Source organism: Lepisma saccharinum, chromosome 24, assembly GCF_977018435.1.
Source record: "Lepisma saccharinum chromosome 24, izLepSacc3.1, whole genome shotgun sequence".
Lineage (NCBI taxonomy): Eukaryota > Metazoa > Arthropoda > Insecta > Zygentoma > Lepismatidae > Lepisma > Lepisma saccharinum.
In genome coordinates this window covers 22,906,741-22,929,121 of record NC_139252.1, presented here as the reverse complement: position 1 = coordinate 22,929,121, position 22,381 = coordinate 22,906,741, and the positions used below count along the sequence as shown (strand labels likewise).

The 22,381-nt window shown below is 38.7% G+C and overlaps 1 protein-coding gene across 3 annotated transcripts in view; it reads right to left on the bottom strand.

Annotated features, from left to right (window-relative positions):
• Positions 1-22,381, bottom strand: part of ci (transcriptional activator cubitus interruptus) — a 554,770-nt gene that overhangs the window by 123,554 nt on the left and 408,835 nt on the right. Inside the window, exon 1 of one of the 3 annotated variants that reach the window (XM_083110885.1) lies at positions 12,420-13,300. The exons of the other annotated variants lie outside the window; for them this stretch is intronic. The gene's annotated coding sequence lies outside the window, so the exon portion shown is untranslated. Of the gene's footprint in view, positions 1-12,419; positions 13,301-22,381 lie in introns of those variants that run through there. 3 annotated transcript variants of the gene reach the window in all.

The following is a 22,381-nucleotide window of genomic DNA, read 5'->3' as shown; positions in this document are numbered from 1 at the left end:
AATTGATTATTTGGAAAATTATGTCCCGGGTTCGAATCCCAGGCTGGGCTTGGGTGTTTTTTGTGCGTGTCTCTTCATTGATTTCATCACTTATCCTCATCGCCGCGATGCCACATTCCAAAAATCGAATCGAAGTGGACTGAAGATTGCGGAAGATTTGACTTGTTGTTTTAAGTCCACTTTATGCACATAAATGCTAATCGGGACTGGACCTATAGTTTAAAGCAGGGTCGTTAAACGTCCAGCAACCCATAAATTCTAATGGGTTCTTTTGGGTCCCGCTGCAGGACCGAAACCTCTTTCCTAGCACAATTTAAATTCGGTCCAAGTTTCGTAATGTATCGTTAAAAAAAGTTCCTGGACCAAATTTAAATTGATCTGGTAAAAAGGTTCCTGGACCGAATTGGAATACTTTACAGACAAAAAGGTTCGTTACGGTCCAGAACCCATTTACGCTTGCCGAATTTCTCTCCTGGACCGGAATTGAATTTATTTAAAATTCCTTAACCTTTAACAACCCTGGTTTAAAGTAGGATCCGAACCATCGTGCCATGTGCCTCCGCCGGGTATCGAATCCGAAACCCCTTGATTACAAGGCGACGACGTTACCACTACGCCATCGGGAAAGCCCAAGATTGCGGAAGAGGATGATAACATAGATACATAAGAAATTCAGTAACTGATCTAACATATGAAAGTAATCGTATAACACAAAGTGCGTTTTAAACCCACTTTACGCTGACATAGGTTAACGGGACTAGACGTACAGTTTAAAATTTAAAGTGGTATCGGAACCGCTGTGACACGTGGCTCCAGTAGGGGGCATCTGCCCCCCCCCCTGAGATTTCTGGAAAAAGTTAATGTAATTGAAATGGTGAAATTGTAGCGATATTTCAGAACAAAAATATTGTTTTCTATGACTTACAGACCGTAAGTTACAGAAACTATTATTATTGTTATTATTTTTTTAAGTCGGGTTACATTTAAGATTACAGTCTATTTTACATTGATTATCTGTATATAGATATACACAATATGGAAATCACAAATGTATGTAATTTTTAAAAAATATTAGTAGTAGTAATAACAAAAATAATAGTAATAATAATACATTGTATGGTTCTGCCCCCCCCCCCTGAGAAAAAATTGTGGCGGGCGCACTTGCACTGAACCCTTGATTACAAAGGTACGACATTATCACAACGCCATTGGGAAGGCACCAAGAAATCCCACATAAAGTGTTGAAGGAGTATTTAGGCTATAGTGTGTACGTGAAAAGAAATGCTCATAACATCTAACATACAAAACGGTCCTTCACAGGGCCACAAAAGCTGTTCTTCATAGTATCTCCATAGAACCACTACAACCAATGGATATCTAGCGGCAGTCGCAGATATCCTACAAACCCCGCCAAAGATGCAGCAACACAGATGGAGGCCAAGGAAACAATTCCTCTAAAACCAAAAAGCCAAAGGAGCGGTCGGTACCGGTACCTATAGTTCACGCGTATACTTTGTTAACGTCAAAAAAACTGAAGAAAGCCGCCACTACGAACGTGGGTGAGGATAAATAACGGGTGAGTTGTTTTCGTCCAATCACACTAAACCTTCAGCCAATGGGCGCAGCAGTCATTCTGCTCGTCTACTCCACGTGGAGTCCCAGTCACATGACTGCGGATACGCTGTTGCCGTACTTTGCAACTTCAATGTGGAGACTGTGGGAAGGCGGAGGGACAAGGTGGCGTAGAGTAGATGTGGTGAGTAGATGTGTGTCAACACTGTGCGTTGAATGTGATTGTTGCAGCTGGTGGGCGCGCTCCGTGGACTTCAAAGCCAGCCAGTTGTTAACGTAGCTAGGGCGTCGACTATACATACATGTGGTACACAAGGGTTGGATCGGTACCTCAATTGGTATAGCAAAGACACGGGATGTCACAGGCCTTGATTCGAGTCCTGGTCGACACTGCATTTCTCGATTAATTTTCTAAGTACAGTAAAACCTCGTTAATCCGGACCCTGATAAGCCGGACTTCGCTTAATCCGGACAGGCCAAAAAAAAAAAAAAAAAGAGCAGAATGCAAGGTTTTAAATGTGGCTAGAAGTCAACAAGAGAACTTCCCAGAGAAAAGGCAGTCAACCACTGATGAAATTCCCTTTCCCGCAGACTTTGTACTGTACTGTATAGTGTATTTAGGCCTATGCCCTTTAAATACACCATAATAAACGTGTTTTGTTGCTATGAACGGAGTTTTAATGCACTTTCTACTGTTCTTTTAGGATATTCCAGTTAATCCTGACTTTCGTTAAACTTGTTAACTTATGCCCCCCATTAGTCCAGATTAACGAGGTTTTACTGTACAACTTTCAAATAAATGAAGGTAACGATTAAGAATTGACCGCTGGAAAAGTTGACATAAATCTTGATATCACAAGTAAGATGCTTCTAGTCTACACGTTTCATAGATATTTGGGTGTTTCCCAAACTTTCACTCGCTCCACATGTGTTCTTACCATGTTCACAATGGTGTGTATATATAGTAAATTGCATTGCAATTAACTCTTTTGGTAAAGAAAAATAACGTTCAATTCTCAGTGCTGCAGGCACTGGAAAATTTCCAACTGGTTCTTTTAGTCCGCTTACCTAGACATTAGAACTCTTTGCACGCCACCTACACGCCATTATTCGTAGCGAGGTCCTGACGTTTAAATATTCTGCTGGATTTATAAAGTCCAGCCGGCGATCCACCGCATACACACGACTAACAAACTGCATTGAGGAAATTAAGGTTATAAAATTTATTACAACTTTCCTGTCATAAACGGTTGTCAGTCAAGATGGCTTCCTCCACCTTTGAAGCCGAGTGTCCTATCTCACGATTGTATCACCTGAAGCCATAACAATTACGAATTTCTGAGCAGACTACAAAAAAAGTCTCGTTTGTAGTTTTTTGATGAAAGTCCCACGCTCCCAGTGTGTTCATGCATCCGTTCCTGTATGCTATTCTTCCTTTACTTGTAGAGGAAGTCCAAAGACATGATACAAAGATGGATTCCCAGCATACACGTGCTACACAAAGATCATATTCAACTGTCTCGTATTAGTTTTGGGTTGTAAATTTTTCATTTCTTGCACAATCACTAGCGTAAATCTACTACTTCGATCTCCACTATCTTTGAAACTATTCTATCTACAAAGAGGTAATTTTGTGACTTGAAAGAATTGCGAATTGTCAAATTGTCAACCTCGGGTGCAATGTTTCTCGAATAATATTAATCTGTTATAAAAATCATCGAAGAAAACAACGACTATTAAAAAGTAGTGTATTAGTCGAAATAGTCGTTCGATTAATATCGACCTAACCCTCAGTTGACTCCTCTTCCGACTAATATTAGTCGAACTATAAGTTAACCCAATTTCCAAGTTATAAAAGATGTTTAAAAAGATGGGACATTTTAAAACGGAGGTATAGGGAAGAGAGTAAATAGTTGCAAGAGATTTACACATGGAAATTAATAGTGCAGAGGATGCCATTACAACAATACATATCTCTGAAGAAATGGGTAGGTTTGTGTCTTGAAGATGACGACCATTTCTGCGCAAACATACACGCAGTCGTTGAGTGACATCCTGCATAGCTTGGCGTAACAAGTTTACAGGAATCTAAGTGTTTCTTCCGTTGTAGCAGGTCGAGTGGAAAGAATCCGTGAGGAAATTGCATAGATTCCTGTGGAAACGTTATGTCAAGCTATGCAGGATGTCACTCAACGACTGCGTGTATGTTTGCGCAGAAATGGTCGTCATCTACTGGACGTCATCTTCAAGACATAAACCTATCCATTTCTTCAGCGATATGTATTGTTGTAATGGCATCCTCTGAACTAATAATTTCATGTTTAAATCTCTTGCAACTATTTACTCCTTTTCTTACACCACCTTTTAAAATTGTCCATCTTTTTGAGACACCCTTTACATGCTACTAGAGACATCCACTACAAGCGTAGATTATTTATTCCCAATCGGGAAAATAAATCGAATGTTTAATTCGACTAATATTAATTGAACAAATGGTACACTTATTTCTATGACTAATCAATCGCTGATGACAGTGACTAGGAATGAATAACGACAACGTTAACCACTAAGCCAGTGGTTCCGAAAGTGTGCGCCGCGGCGCCCTGGGGCACTGTGGCTGACTTACAGCGGTGTCGTGAAATGTTCCAACATTTTCACTGAAATGACACTTATTCCAAATATGTGCTTATTTAGTATTTTTTACATGTAAAATGTTTCTGAATTTGAAATATGTGTTTATTTTCTAACTTAAGGCAAGCAACCTCACCACACTAATTGAGCGTTGCAAGTGTTAAATAGGGCGCCGTGAAACGAAAAAGTTTGGGAATCACTGCACTAAGCTACAACGAACATTTCTAGTAGAGCCTACAGTAAAACCTCGTTAATCCGGACTAATGGGGGGATAAGTTTAACGAAAGTCCGGATTAACTGAAATAACCTAAAAGAACAGTAGAAAGTGCATTAAAGCTCCGTTTATAGCAACAAAACACGTTTATTATGGTGTATTTAAAGGGCATAGGCCTAAATACACTATACAGTACAGTACAAAGTCTGCGGGAAAGGGAATTTCATCAGTGGTTGACTGCCTTTTCTTTGGGAAGTTCTCTTGTTGACTTCTAGCCACATTTAAAACCTTGCATTCTGCTTTTTTTCCTTTTGCCTGTCCGGATTAAGCGAAGTCTGGCTTATTGAGGTCCGGATTGACGAGGTTTTACTGTATATCTATAAATACAGGGCTACATCTCTCTTCAAGGAACACACATGGTGCATGAGTATCATATATGTTTCTATTTTGGATGCAACACTGGTGTTGCAATTGCATATGGGGACGCGTGGCAACATGCTGCTTAGAAATGTCGATCCCACGCGTCCAATGAAGGCTGTTACATGATGCAAAAACAATTTTAGACCCGAAGCGACAGCAAGACTCATTCTGCACACACGTTATTCTATGCAGCCAATATCTTGACGCCAGGTGCAGCTAAAACGACCTTAGCATTAATCGTGTGGGCTTTAAGCGTTGCATCTCTGTTGCAATCTTGTTTTCGGTGACAAAGTTACAATCTCCATGTATCTGTTGCCCTGTTAATGGCTTGTAAACTTCCGTTCGTGCGTGTGGTCCACGCAACATGTGTGTCGTGTGTGCAATCTGAAAACGAATAGTTACCGCCTGTAACATTCAATGTGGTAGCTTTTGAAGTGACTTCTATTGCCCGTCAATGATGCCTTCCGAACAGTCTATAATTACATTTTTCCCCTCGTAAGTCATTGCTCAACTATTCGCTACCTCTGTCGGCAGCTCTAGGAAGCTAGAATTTAATATTTAAGAATTTGACTTTTTTATATATAATTTTTGTTTTAAAGTCCACTTTATGCACAGAAAGGCTAACCGGGACTGATCCTAGAGTTTAAAGTGCGATCCGAACCACTATGCTCTCTGGAGCAAGCGAACGAAAACAAGTATCTGCGCAAGTAATGATGCGAAATGAGGGAATGGGATTGCATGGAGGGGGAAGCGACTGCGGTTACCAGCCTTCCCAGCAACGTGTACTTCTTCGCTCTGGCCACTCGATTTGCCCCCATCCGTGCCGCTATGCGCGGCCTTGCTCCAGAGATATCCGGGACAGACTATATGTGCCTTCACCGGATTTAATATCGATATAAATATTGAATGGATGTATAATTTCGTTAGGTTTTTTATTGTTTATTATTTCACGTTTGAAACTTCAATGTTTTATCAGCAGCAAATGATTTCCATCAAACCTGCTTCCCGGTCTGCGCTCCACTGGCAGCCATGACCCCTAATTCGAAAATGGACTAGTTCAGTTAGCGCATGCGCATTGCGTCGAAATTAGTCGCTCGTATCATTTTAGGAGGAAGTGTTGCCCAGTGCCGCTTTCCAAATAATGAAACATAAGGCAAAGTTAAAGGAAGAAATAACTTTAACATTTTGTTTGAAATCCCGTCTGCGCATCAACGAAAGGTTTGCCTTGTACAATAATTGTTTAACAGAATTAGCATCCATTAAAAAAAAAAACATTAAAAGAAAGAACTAGGGAAGTTGCTAAGTTGAAAACATTCTTCCGGTAACAATTATTAGTTGATTTGTAAGTTACTGAGATTATGAGGTAAGCATTTACATCGTTGTATTGACGATAGAGGGTGTAGTAGTTTTACTTTTATCAACGTCTACCAATATGTGATACTTCCATGGATATTTTCGTTGTTTATATGCGTTATTGACGGGATATTGAAAGTAGTTACGTATTTGTATTAATGAATATATACTTTATGAAGTCTCGTGACTCTTCTTTTTCTTTCCACATAGGTTAACACGAGTAAGTGAAATATATTTCTTGTACTGAGTAAAATACAAATGCAGTGTGCACAAATAAAAAAAATATTTGAGGTGTGCTACAATGACGCAACTAACAATACGCATGCAAACCTTTTCAATTCTGTGCTAGAGGAAATGATTTCATATAATAATATATAACGTAATAATGAATAAGTCTGCGTTAATGTTGAAATTCCGCACAAATAGCTAGGCCTAAAGCTTTTTAAGACATGATTTTATTGCATTATTATCCAAATGCACGATAAGATTGTTAATGAGGTGTTACATGTTACACGCATGTGACGTTGTTATAAGTGTTGGGGCACATTCTTCTCGAATGTGCCGATTTTAATAACCTACAGACAGTATTTTAACCTTCCTAACGATTTGCCATCCATTGTGGGTGACTATGAGAGTGTTTTAGCGAATGTTTTTAGATTCTTGAAAAGAGAGGGCCTCTTCCACTGCTTCTGAGCTTTTTAATGTGTTGCATTTGTCCATGCAAGTCCATTAACATTTGCATTTTTAAATCTTCTCAAAGGGGTTTTTACTTTTACACCACTCTTTTAATTAGAAGGTAATTGTTTTAGTTAAGGCGATCTTCCCCATATACATTGGACGCACCCAAAAATTTTAATTCAATCAATTACGCACGCATGTTATAATTAGGCACTTCAATTTTATTTAAAACTTACGTTATCATTATAATGGCAGATATTGAAAAAAATGTAGTATTTAGTACATAGGTTGCTATTTATGTATCCGGAACTGGCAACATCTAATATATCCATCATAAAGTTGGACATTTCTATGGTATATGTACCCAGAACGTTGTTCTTACGGATGCTATTTTTGTTTGTTACAGGGACTTTAAAATTTCATCGGAGGCCAAGAATGGAATTAACTCGAGAACATTTTCCAGCAATGATTTTCTACGACTTTAGACGTGGATTATCTCAACAACAGTGCATCGATCAACTCACTTCGACTTTTGGCGATGAAGCACCATCTAAAAGCACTCTATATCACTGGTTTAGTGAATTCAATCTTGGCCGTCATTCACTCACGGACGAATCTAAAGATGGACGTCCAAAATCGGTTGTTGTGCCAGAAAACATTGATGCTGTGCGAGAACTGATAATGCAAGATCGTCATGTGACATATCGTGAGATTGAGGCATCCCTGGGCATTAGTATGACTAGCATACATAAGATATTGCATGAACATTTAGCCGTGAAGATTTGTTCGCGTTGGATCCCGCATAATTTGACAATCGCTCAAAAAAAAGGCTCGTGTCGATTGGTGAAAACAAATACTCACAAAACACAATCGTGGTGCTTCAAAAGCCGTGTATAACATCTACACGGGTGACGAATCTTGGATCTATGCATATGAGCACGAAAGCAAACAACAGTCGACGGTGTGGGTGTTCCAAGATGAGCCAAACCCAACAAAAGTTGTTCGTGCAAGAAGCACTTCGAAGCAAATGGTCGCCTGTTTTTTTTTTGGGGGGGGGGGGGAAATGGACATGTGGCTACAGTGCCACTAGAGAATCGCAGAACCGTCCATTCTGAATGGTACACAACCATTTGTTTGCCATAAGTCTTTGGGAAAATCAGAAAAAACAACCAATCATGACAATGCGAGTTGTCACACATCGGTCCAAACAACTCAGTATTTGACCGGTGAAAACATTGAATTGATGGGTCATCCGCCGTATAGCCCTGATTTAGCACCCAATGATTTCTTTTGGTTCCCGTACGTGAAGAATAAGCTGTGGTCAACGATTTTCGACGCCAGAAGAAGCGATTGATGCGTTCAAAATGCAGTTTTGAGATACCTCAATCGGAATGGACAAAGTGCTATGAGAATTGGTTCAAACGTATGCAAAAGTGCATCGGTCATTATTTTGAAAAACAATAAAACCATTTTCAATGATACATATTTTTTTTTGTTTGTTTGTTATTCCGGATACATAAATAGCAACCTTCGTACGTCTTTAATAAATAAATCGAGAATTATATTGTAAATATACCAACACTAGCGCCACCCCGGCGGGTTTTTTCGTTAAAAATAATGATGGGGTAACTCGCATTGAGTTCGAGTTGCTCTTTGTCTCCACCAGGTGTCAAGCATACGTCAAAGTGTCTCACAGGATAATGTTCGGTGCTAAAACTCTTAAAGAGCCGGCCATTGCGGAAGACTTCGAAACCAAGTCAAAGATTTGCCTGTCCAGAACTCGCACAGGCAACCTCAGGTCCGGGATTGGTACATGTTAGCAAAGTGAGATTTGACATTCTCGTAGTTGTCTCTGTAGCTGCCATACGACATAAACTGAACTCTTTGTTCCAATTGTCGTGAACATGTTACGCTATGTTGTTTCAAACCTGTCTTAGTATTTTGTTCATTCCATAGATGATGTAAAAGATGGATGACTACGATATGAGAAATTACTATAATCCGAAACCGTTAAATTCAAGCCACATTGTCAAGAAGAATGAATACACTTAATTTAGGAGCACAAGTTTAGTACAATACCAGTACATATGAGAAATTAGCATTCATAATTATGAAGCATTAGTTTAGTACAATATCCGCAAATATCAGATATTGGCAGTCGCAAGAATAATATGCTTGATCGTTAATCGTGTATAGAACTCCGCAAAACAGAACATATCGAGATGTATATCTATTATACCTATGTCCAGTGGCGGCGATTGGGGGGGGGGGCGAGAGGGTGCAGTTGCCCACCCACTTTTCGTCACTTTTGCCCCCGCACTATGCTAAATCTTATATACAAAGGGAAATATACTGTCTTTGACCCCCCCCACCGGTTTTGGAACCCAATCGCCGACAGCTCAATGTTTATAGGTATTAAGATGTTTCTACGTCCAGGACTTTGGGCTGTAAACGTATCATTTAAAAAAAAAAAAGTTTAACATCCCCTTTTTCACTTTAGTGGTTGACTTTCGGAAAGTTCCTTAGAGGCCGTTCACGTCATAAGAGGAAGATACCCAACTTTCAGATTTGTAAGTCTATGGGTTTGGTATATGAGTTGATGAGTTCGTGAGTGAGGAGAACTGTTTTATATAGTGTTTACTATTGGTTCAAAATCGGTGGCTTTTTCCTGGTCGTTGTTCAAATTAACATATGAACTGACGAATATTATATACGTGACCTGGTATTTACTATTAGGCACTACATAACAAGTCGGTAGAATGTCTAACTCCTTTGTGGGAGACTCAGGTACGATTTTCCGGGTAGGTGATTCCAGATGGTGATTTTTCCAGCAATATCCCTGCATGAAGCGGTTCTGGGGTTCACGCAGCCTCGAATATATGCATACTTGAGGACAACCCTGCAGCTGGGGGGATAAATACGGCCTGAGCGTGGTGCTCGTCAGATCACCTCGACAACAGGCCGAGAATGTGTGGGGGGTCCTGTATCCATATCCACACCCCCTGTCCAAAATTTCCACAAAACGTCCTAAATTTTTCATTTTGGTTCTAAATTTACCCTTACACCCTCCCTTAACTCAAATTGACACCCCTCCAGATGAAAAAAACCCTCTGGAAACCCTTGCTGTAGATCAGATCAAAGTTTTCATATTAACTCAGTCTGATTATTGAGAAATGAAATAACGCAAAATGATTCCGTCCGTTGGGCAGTGTTTACAGCATAAATTCCAAAATTAGTACTTTAATTTGTACATATTTAATTGTATATACTTTAAAAACGATGCGAGAATACATGGATCTAGATGATGAAATGATTGTTTGAAAGATGATTTAAAGTCAACTCTTTTTGTGTGTAAGTCCCTGTAGAATATGTCAACATTATGTGTAGCATCAAGGTGGGCAGTATGTCCACAATGTACTCCGTACAATACAAAATATATAATGTAGTGTGCGTATTTCGATTTATTAAATATGATGATGCATATAGACACTCTAGTTTCCTTAACATATTACTTCACAGGATCTTTTGTGTGAAAATACAGTACTGACATTGCTGTGAATATATTGAGAAATAAATCAACCAAATTATCAAACTGTTATGCTGAGTTTTAAATTTATGAAGTATTCATTTGTATTGTTTTATTAAAAATAGAGGACGTAGTAGTTTTGTTTTTATCAATATCTACCCATTTGAGATGCTTCCATAGATATTTTGATCGTTTTCGTGTGTTATATTCAAAGTAATGATTTGTGTAGTTTTCCATGTTCTTTCCATACAGATTAACACAAGTAAATGAAACACCTTGCTTGTACTGAGTAAAATGCAAATGCAATATTTTAATTGTATAATTTACGTTAGCATCGTCCATATAAACAAAACGGTACATATTTTCATATTTGAATTCGCGGTAAGATCGTGGAGAACGGCACAATGCAAGCAGCATATTTTCAAAGGTTAATTTTCTCGGAACTTCAATCTAAGTTACAAATCCAAGGAAAATAAGCCCATCGGATTCATACGTCAATTCAAACTCGATTGTTCAAAGGGAGAAATGTACAATTTGATGCTATCGAATTGTTCTGCCATAACCCTACCACTTGGATACTTATTTATGTAATATGAAATGACAAATCGTAGTTGTTAACACATTCAAAATACCTCAAAGTTGCAAAATATTTTTATGCGATAAATGGTATAACAAAGTTGAATACATCTCGAAGAATTCTTTTCTGATACTTGTTTAACTTTCTAATAAACGCAAGTAAATAAATAAAAATACTCAGCTCAGCTCTGAAAAAAACTGACAAGGCGATACTAAATTTGTAAAACATGGAGAAAAATACTAAAACCCTTGTAATCTTTCTTTTTTTTAGTGTCGATTATTTAGTTCCCTTCCTTTTTCAAGCGCAAATTTCTCTCAATTCGTTTTTTATGCATTGATTATCTTCTTGTTTTGAAATATAAATATCCATATCTTAACTTTCAGTAATTTTCCGGTGTCCGTACCTCAAAGGATTATTTTGATTTCTGTTATAAATGGGGAAAATTTACTATGTAATAATGAGCTTACTTACTTCATTATGGAGTGTATGGTTTTTTCATTGCATAAATTTAAATATTGCCTTCTGCACTTTTTTACTAAAATAGAGCTTTAAATTATATTAAAGCTTATTGAAATTTAAGAGTAGTTCCTAGAGGAGATACAAGATGGAACTCCTTCCACAATGCACAAAGTTTCAAGTTTTCTATTTGAAAAGCGTGTCGATTTACAGAAATAACACACAACTTAGAAAATTAATCCATTGTGTCAATCTCACGGTATTCACAGGAATTCAATGTACTTCAAAAGTCGGATGAAGTTTGAACTTCCACTTGATTCATGGGAATATTGTGTATCTTTTTTTGTAAAAACAATACAGAATTTGGAAATGAGATTGATAGTTCAGAGAAAATATATCCGCAATGATAACAAATATTATGCTATCTTGTCCCTCAAAATAAGATATACATTATAACTAACACCTATTATACGACCTACTGTAGACGTCAATTTTTTTTGTCGTTGTTATAATCTCTGTAAATGTGATAATTGGATGATTTTATTGTTTTGGGTTTTGCTAGAAAATAAAAATCAAAACAATAATAATACGATTATCGGTTATGATTCAGAAATGTCCGAAATGTCTACAAAATAACAAAAATTACGTCAGATGTTTGGCTGAACACATGAGTCAATTAAAAGTACTTAGGATGACAAAATACCGTTAAAACAGGAACAGTTGTAGTTGCAACCATGATCAACTGGAGGACACTTACTTTGGCGTCATTTCTTTCCAAACAGCCAAAGATGTTTGATGCATATTCTAGCAGCCGAAGATAGTTCCAGACTCCATTGTGATCGGATAAGTAAATGGACACGTGAGTGTTTTGTTCGGAAATAATACTTTGTTCTTTTTAAAAGTGTCAATCCTTGATAATTTGTTGCGAACATAGACAGACAGAATTCGAAATTATAACGATTATGATGGTTCATATCAATTCCTATACTTACGTGTGGTTTATTCCTGGTTGTTCTTCCACACAACAGTACCGAGGTCTCTTGTTACAGGCTTCTTGACAGCAGCAGTTTTGGCCGTTGTACACCTCCAGGTTTAAAAAGGGATTTTACTTTCTTTGTTGACGAAGACAGGGATTCGGGTACGGGCAGCACAAATAATCCCAGAGAATTAACATTAAAGATATGGGCACAATTTCACAGGGGGCATTCACAACAGAACACTGGGCACTTCCTTTCACAGAAGGTACTAACACCATTGCTGATACTTTAGATGTAGCAACAGGTAATATATCACTGAGGTGTTGTTGCCATGTTGGCAACTTCACCATATAAAGCATCATCTTATTGCACAGGCCATTCACAAGTATTGCCACCACTTTCAACACTTTCACACAACCGGACACTCTGTGTAAGATGTGAATTTGTGCAAACATGTAAACACTGCCATCACCATTCTGGTTCAGAAATGCTATTTCACATGGTACAGTGGTATCTTTCAACAACAAAGCTGGTGCTGAGTGCACCAACGATCCACACTTATAGTATCACCTTTCTTGCTTGTAAAAAGGTGCTTTTTTGGTACTTATGCACTAATGGTTAAAGAACTTCTAGTAGATAACTGGATAAGGATTTCACTGATAGTTGCACCAAACACTTTAGCATGCGCATTAAGACACAAACCAACTTGGTGCATGCAGAGGCGCGTGTGTGGAGACCTCACAGCACTTTCCACACTGTCAGGAGTTGTCTCTGAACTGAGTTGTCCGCACAGACGACCCAATCAAGCTGCATTACCTTGTCAACCGTGGTTAAATGAAGACATACATTTCATACACCCAACATGTACACTACCAGCCCGGTGGTCTGCACTGATGAGAACTCAACTCCTAGAATGTGTGAGAGCCTGGTCCAACCAGACGAGAGTCGAACAAGTAAGCCCCTCCCCCACTTCTGCACTTCCCCTCCCCCCTCTCCTCTGACAGAGCCCTACCGCACGTCGCTGATGCCAGAGGCCAGCCTTAGCTTAGGACCACCCAAGAAGACTACAAGCACCAATCTCTTGCCAAATGGAAATGTCTCTTCTGCAGAAGAAAAGAGTAAAAAAACTGTGACGTCATCGCCCTCCTTTACGAATGAAATTATTAAGCCGGAGCTCAGCACCTTCCAATCAGAGAAAGCCGAGGGTCCAACAGGGATTGTGGGATCAAAGGATGTTTGATTGCAGGTGAATTAGAGGGGAGGACGATGTCACTATCACATACGTTAGGACTTTTTCCCCTCAATTTTGTTGGTGGGAAAACGTATCATTCACACATGGACGTGTTGAGGTCGTAGTGGACTACAAACTCAGGTACGATTCCAAGAATCAATAGACACCTGTCCTCAGTGACGTAGCAACATATCACGAGGCCCTGGGCGAGATTAGACTGCGAGGCCTCCATCCGTTCTTTAAATTTGAAATCTCAATGTGAAGCGATACAAAACCTTCAGGGCTACGTCAGCAAATTATCATATTGAAATAATAATAATAAATTACTGACGAAAATGATATTTAATAATGTCACTTGTTAACTTATTATTAATAAAATCGAAGGTGTAGGGTCAAGAGAAGGAAGAAAATACAAGACAAAGTACTTTTTTATTCAAGAGAATATTAAATGGATAAAAATGTCCAAGCAAGTTAACGTGAATTTTTGCGTAAATGTTTCACATGAGAAATATGACGATAATTTTCACATTTTTCGCACCCCCTTACGCTTAGGGCCTGCCTGCCTGTACGCCCCTGATTTGACGAATTTATTCAAATTATAACGTTTAGCTAGAATTTAAAAGCAGATAAAAACAATGTTTTAATTTTATTGCCACAAAAATAACGTGTTCCACATTTTTTTGTCACGTCTATTTATTACATTTTTCTTATACACCCCACGGGACGCGAGGCCTCTTTAGGCGCGAGGTCCCGGGCGGTCGCCCACTTAGCCAACCCTTGCTACGCCACTGCCTGTCCTTCACCTTCATGACTCAATGTTCAGAATGAACTACACACAAGCAGAGTGGTTTCTACCAAAGTATTTGTTCTTGCTTGCAGAATACATATAGTGCATATTTTGCCTCCTTCCACTGCGTAGTCCAAAAAATTCCAGAAGGTCTATGCTAAGTTTCGGGAAACGTTAAGTGGATACCATGTTTTCATTAATTTTGGATTATGTTTTCATTAATTTTGGATTATGTTTCCAATAATTAAATAGAAATCATGACTTCTACAAAGAAATTGTCACTGGTGGTAGAATATTGATTATTATGATGACAATATACTCATAATTGGCATAAAAGAGGTATATTACAATAAAGAAGGCATTTCTAAAATAAATAAAAAATGAAACGCCTATTTTAATGATTGCATTTAGATGTGTTGATAGGCTAGAATAGCACGTTTTTGTATTTTTTTTCTTGTTGATGTTGCTTTTGTGAATTGTGTGCATACTGTTAATAACTTTAAAAATATTACAAATAAAACTAAAAAATGAAAAACTTGATCTTCTAGAGCTGTTTCTACCTGTCTACTCGAAAACACACCAAAGTTCCTCTTTTCATATGTCACAACACTTGTCAAAAGAACGTTTTGCACAAACTCCTGAATTAGTGTAATTTGCATCATGGCAATTTTCCGGTCATATCTTCACATATTTCTTATGCCGAATATGATCAATTGGTGGACCGTCTCAGCATTATTTCCCTATCGCGTGAAATAGCAGAATATATACTCTAACGACTATGGTTAACCACAGGGTATACAGTCGTACACCCTCGACTACGGACCTGCCTTCCTTCTTCATTGCAGGCGATTGGGCTGCATAAACAATTCAAACCGCTATAATATGTCTATTTGGCAAAATAGACCAATGGTGTACGGAGCGGAGCAGATACTGTATTTCAGGCGTAGGGGCTAAAAGGAAACTCATTGTGTCATTATCGATTCGTTCTGCTATATTCAACTTCCTGTAATCCCCGAGGCATATAAGTTTTCTTCTTTAAACAGTACCGGTTTCATTTGGTGAGAAGTAAAGAAGTTTTCACTAGGGACCAGGAAGTTCCATATCAACAAATCTTACACTTATGGTCAGACTCGAAGTGAATAGCAATCAGTTGAAGAAATATTAATATATTATTTAAAATTCTTATTGTACGAATAAATGCTAAATCTACATCATTATAAATTGTACAATAAAGTAAATTTAGTCTTCTTCTGCATTTGCACACTTGACAAAAATATTGGGGGCGAGGCAAAATTGACAACATATTTTTTTTACGTAAATGTGTATACTTCTTGAGGAATTGGGGGGGCAGAAATTGCCTTGTCCCCCTGATATGTAAAATCAGGTCAGCTATGTAAAATCAGGTCTGAATAATGACTCTGACTTGTACTATTAGGTTAGCCGCGACGGAAAGATGGATGGCCGAAGAGAGAAACGGAAGCGAGCGTCCTTAGCCTCCATTAAATGTGCCATTCCATCATTCGACTAAAACGACGAAGAAAATCTACCACAAAACGTGAGAATGACAACCACGAGATTTGAAACTACGATCTCCAGAATACTGGTTCAAAAAATTATATCCTGACTTCGTGTGTAAACAGTCTTTCAACCTACGTCAGAATTGAATATAGCAGAAATTTTCCAAACACAAAGTGCTTGGTGGACTCACCTATATACGTATTGGAATTTTCAAACAGATATTTATGAATTTACATGAGCATACCATCAGTTTGGCAGGGATGGCAGCTCCATAGCGTTGGAAATTGAATGGCAAATGAAGTTTCATGATTTTAATTTCCAAGGTGGTTATGTAAAGGTCGTTGACTTTCTGAAGAATAATATTGTTAAAATTTGAAAGGTTTTATTCAGTTATGTGGTTTCTATCATACTGGGATGCCATAGCATCTCTGTCCACTGCCAGGAAAGAAGGTTAGCTACTTACGTCATAGATCAGGTTGTCATTGCTTTGCAATGACGATCCACTATTAGGACCAACAACTACAATAAGCATAAATTAAATTAAGGGTTCGGGTGTAAAACATGGTAAGTGACATTTTGGTAATTTTTGAGTTCCAAAGTAAAATGTACGATCCTTCAATTTTCGGGTGAAATTGCCATGTCATACAATTTGCATTGGGCTGGTCGAAGCCTTCTGAAATTGGTAAACACAACTCGAAAACAATTTATCTACAGTATAGCTTCTAATAACCTTTTTTTCTTAATGGACTCAGAAATGACCCAAATGTCACTTACCATGTTTTGCAGCCGAACCCTTCAAATCATAGCCTATGCGAAGGACATTAAAATGATTAACATTCAATTTGTGTTTCACTTGTATTAAAATAAGTGGTACTGTGATTTATTATTTCATATAAATAGTTCTTCTACCGAATTATCTGGTTCATTCATATCCCGCATCCCTCCCCCAAAAATGTCACCCACTTCCTTGCAACATCCTCTCATCAACTTTCGGTTTACATTCCTGGCCAATTCGTTTTCATTTCAAAATTGAATGTTTTCATATAACAAACACTGACAAGTGCGAAACATTTCAAGAGAACGGCACCATTTCTGCCCGCTTGACATCCCAGTGTGACAGGGTTCATATACCTACGTGTTAACTTCGAATTGTCATCATATCCTGTAGGCTAGTCAACCTACTTAACTGTTCTGCATGTCCCGGTTGCGTACTTGAAGGGGCAAGAGCTGCATTCGAGATATTCTCCAAAATTTTCCAAGTTGGTTTTCTCAAACTGGATTTCGCAGAACTCCAGAGTCACCAATGGTTCCTCCAAAGGGTGTTAGGGTTTCTGTGAGACAACCGGGAAAAATGTAAAAGCTCAAACATTTGTAATACGGTTGTAGTCCAAAAGGAGGAGGAGACATGGGCTTGTATAATCTCAATACGTTCCGTAGCTTCTGTAGGGGGGCCTCCCCGATGGCGCAGTGGTAGCGTCGTTGCCTTGTAATCAAGGGATCCCGGGTTCGATACCCGGTGGAGGCACATAGTGGTTCGGATTCCACCTTAACTGTAGGTCCAGTCCCGATTAGCCTTTCTGTGCATAAAGTGGACACCAACTCAATCAATCAAGCTTCTGTAGGGTTTCATATGGTAACATAGTTTGAAAATTCCTTTTCTAAGCGTGAATGGGATGAAATCTCGCAGAAGATCTTTCACCGTTTTTATAGTGAATTCCTTATTCTGCGGCATATACTTAATAAATAATAAGTTCTGAAGGTGTCCTCGTCTCTATTTGGTGACAGGGATTTAAAATATAGTCCAGTACTGCCATTACTATGGTGCATCTATCCCAAATGAGCCTACAGACAACGACGTATTTAGGGGGATCCAGGGGGTCAGGACCCCCCCCTTCCGAACGACTTGCTAAGTACAACAATTATAATGAAAATAAGGAGATAATAAAATAACTAAAAATGAGTTAGGTATTGCAATGGAATTTATATGCGATTGTGTTATGCGTGTCATTATTGTCCGTCATAACTGAATCTGTTACCTATATAAATCGCGTTGTACACTCCTGTTCAGATAAAGTGGCACATACTTCAACTGTCCAACCTTATAAAATGTGCCACTTTTTGTGAACAAGAGTGTACGAGATCTCAAAAAATGCCTCTCGACACTTTCGAGGAGTCTAATTATTCAGGAAATCATCCAATTTAGAAGTTTCTATTCATTGTTGTGTGAAAAAAAATTAAATTTGTGATAATATAATATGTAATTTAATATTCTAATCTAATTTTTGTATACAGGGTTGCGCAAAAGTCAGTTTACCCATACTATTATGAATGTGCTTTTTGGGTACACTGACTTATGCGCCATCCTGTATTTTAAAGTAAAAATCTTGGTCAATCGATTCATATAATTATAGGGGGAATACTTACACAGCATTGTTAATGAATATTTTGAATAACATTTAATTATTACAATTTTCAGGTATCGGTATCGGTTCAAAGTGGTATCGGCTCAGGGTTGTTAAATATATGTATTTTATTTATTGTGGTTATCAATAACCTAGTGTTACTATTGAAGGCTGTCCAGTTCAGGGTCTGAGAAAGATAAATGTGCATAACAGGAGCGTATATTCTACGCTAGCTAGCCTATCTGGGAAGCCTGAGAATAAAATACAGGAGAAAAATCGATCAGAAATTGTAAATAAAATTATTCATATCAGTGAGACGATGATGGTGATTCTGGAGTTGGCAATCTTATTTCTTGTGAGTTGGAAACCTGATTTCTTATGAGTTGGCAACCTGATTTCTTATGAGTTGGCAACCTGATTTCTTATGAGTTGGCAACCTGATTTCTTATGAGTTGGCAACCTGATTTCTTATGAGTTGGCAACTTGATTTCTTATGAGTTGGCAACCTGATTTCTTATGAGTTGGCAACCTGATTTCTTATAAGTTGGCAACCTGATTTCTTATGAGTTGGCAACCTGATTTCTTATGAGTTGGCAACCTGATTTCTTATGAGTTGGCAACCTGATTTCTTATGAGTTGGCAACCTGATTTCCTATGAGTTCGCAACCTGATTTCTTATAAGTTGGCAACCTGATTTCTTATGAGTTGGCAACCTGATTTCTTACGAGTTGGTAAACTTATTTCTATTCATAGCCTAGGACCATGTGACATAGCGCAGACCTTGGACTCGGTATACGCCATTGATGCATAACTTATTGCGCACCCTGTATTTTCCAAAAACGCAAATCTAGAGGTAGATAGAACATCAGGGGCGTTTCCTCAAGAAGTAAAAAACATTGTAATTTATATATGGGAGGAGGACACCTATGAGAACATTTAATATGGGACAAGAGGAGGAAAAAACTCACGGTCGAGGATGGAGAAGAACCACCACACAAGTTGGATGCCGACCAAGATGAAGATAAGAACTAACAAGGAGGGAAGGAAATAAAGAAAAATGATCCCGCTGGAGGAAGGTAACAGCATACCAGAAGCACGAAATATGCATTTGTCAAGATGAGAATGCCTTTGCAATTCAATTATACACACACGTCGCGTAACATGTAAACAGAGTGTGTGTGATGGGTGAGGGCTGTTGCTGAGGAACTTCCCTCCCTCCCTCCTGGGACACTGCAAATAAATTGTACAGAAACGCTTAGGAAGCTCTGAGTCACATGGGTTGCGAGATTATGCTAGGCTTGTCGTGGGAAAAAACTTGTTTTCTCCACACACGGATTCTTTATGGAGAGGTTATCCAGCATACACTTTGAGGAGGATGCGAATGTGTATCCAGTGACGTATAGGGATAGACAGTAGTCACCGGAAACTATTAGAGGAGATAGTAAATGCGATAGTTAAAGAAAATGCATTACAATTATCCGGCTCCAAATTGTTACTACACTTGCCCTTGGTGAGAGCGGTCCCGGGTTCGTTTCCCTCCCGGCGTTGACCTGGCGTCGTGAGGACAATTGAGGAGCTATTTGAAAAGAAAAGTGGGCTTCGGTGATATTGTTGTTACTGTTTAAAGTTTACAACGTTTGGTTATTATAAATAACATTTTTGTATTGAAGCATTTCAAAATGTATACATTCAGCATGTAAAAATAACTAAATTCAGTATCCGAGGACCATTAAAAAAAAAACACAACAAAGGATGAAGAATTATGCCGGGTGGTCCAAAAGTCCCGGAATGGTCACATATCGTGAGAAATACACATCGAATCGGAAAACGAAAATATACGTGTTGAATAAGTGAAAGAAAGCTATTCAATGATATCACACTTGATTCCCCACCCCCTCCCCTGGGGGTGGGGCTGGGGGGGGGGGCAAGTGTGAAATTTTAAATGGAAACTCCCATTTTGTATTGTAGAATCGAAAAGAGGACTTCGTGCCGAGTTCAACGAGCTATCAACCATCTTCCTAGCTCAATTAGGAACGGAGATATGGCGATTATAATTTTTCACCCCCCCCCCAATGGGTTTTATGAAATTTTAACTTTGTTTTAAAAATCGCCATATCTCCGTTCCTAATTGAGCTAGGAAGATGGTTGATAGCTCGTTGGACTCGGAGTGCAGTCCTCTTTTCGATTCTACAATACAAAATGGGAGTTTCCATTTAAAATTTCACAGTTCCCCCCCGCCCCACCCCCAAGAGAGGGGGTGGGGAATCAAGTGTGATATCATTGAATAGCTTTCACTTATTGAACACGTATTTTTTCGTTTTCCGATTCGATGTGTATTTCTCACGATATGTGACCATTCCGGGACTTTTGGACCACCCGCTATGAAGATGTATTCGCGGAATTCCTAATTATGTGACGTGTAGCCAGTGGGGTGACATTTTTCGTTGGGGAAGCAGCTCCAGATAAATAAAGGAAATCAAGAATTCATTGTTTCTACATGTTATGTTATAGTAATACTGAAATAAAGAGTTTTCTGATACAATTTCCTTAACGACTCTATCCTTCAGGACGGTCTTCAATCACTGGCAATTTGAAGGTGTAGTTGTTCATTTATTTGAACATCAATTGGTCTGTTGCCAAACCTCTGATGATTGAAACAAGTAATAACAGTTAGTTCGTCAGATCCATAGTTATTTCAATATTTTTACCATAGTTCAGACATAATGAGCCTCCGTGGCGGAGTGGTTAGCACAGGGGGCTGCGACGCGAAGAGTCCCGGGTAAGACATGGTTATTTGTGTTTTTCTTAATGAGAAAAACTGAAAATTGAGAAAACACGAGAGATGTAAAAGATGAGAAAAATAAGTGAAAAACCGGGGATACTACCGCTTAAGGGTATTCCTTAAAGAAAATAGTCGGAAGGGTGCTGGCTGCCAAGCGGGAGACCCGGGTTCGATTCCCGGAGTGGGTAGAAATTTTTCCGGCCTTGTCTCCGCATAAAGCGGCTCTGGGGCTCACCCAACCTCAAATCAATGGGTACCTGGGGAGAAACCTTGGGGAGGGGGGGTAACGACGGCCGGAGCGTGGTGCTGATAACATCACTTTCAAGATGACCGAAATCAAGAATAGTGGGACCATATTACTACATCCTCTAAAATGCGCCTTCATGGAACGGTGCTGCACCGGGAACTTTAACATTTCTTTAATATTTAAAATATCCTCCTTTTTATTATTTTTTCGCCCTTTTCCTTCCCAGTAACGTTTCCTTCGTAGATAGAGACCATCAAGATGAATAAGGTATTCATGAAAGGAAATGAACTCTCTCCCCTTTGGCCTCCCCGATGGTGCAGTGGAAGGGTAATCGCATTGTAATCAAGTGGTCCTGGTGGATTACCGGTGGAGGCACATAGTGGTTGGGATCCCGATTAGCCTTAATGTACATAAAGTGGACTTAAAACACCAAACCAACCAACCACCTAATCTCTCCCCTTCAACTCTCTCTCCGTCTCTTTCTTGTCTTTCTCTGTCTCTCTCTCTTATTCTCTACTTCTCTCTCTTTTTCATTCCTTCTCTCTATCTTTACCACTCTCGCTAACTCTTATTCTCTACTTCTCTCTTTTATTATTCCTTCTCTCTATTTCTTTCTCTGTCTCTCTCTCTAATAATTATTCTCTACTTCTCTTTCTCATTCTTTCTCGATATTCTTTTCTATCTCTCTCTCTCTCTAACTCTTATTCTCTACTTCTCCCTCTCTTATTCTCTCTCTCTTTCTTTCTTTCTCTCCCTCTTATTCTCTACTTCTCTCTTTTTCATTTCTTCTCTCTATTTTTCTCACTTTCTCTAACTCTTATTCTCTACTTAATTTTTTTATTCCTTCTCTCTATTTCTCTCTCTCTCTCTCTCTCTCTCTATATATATATATATCTCTCTAACTCTTATTCTCTACTTCTCTCTTTCTTCATTCCTTCTCTCTATTTTTCTCACTTTCTCTAACTCTTATTCTCTACTTAATTTTTTTATTCCTTCTCTCTCTCTCCCCT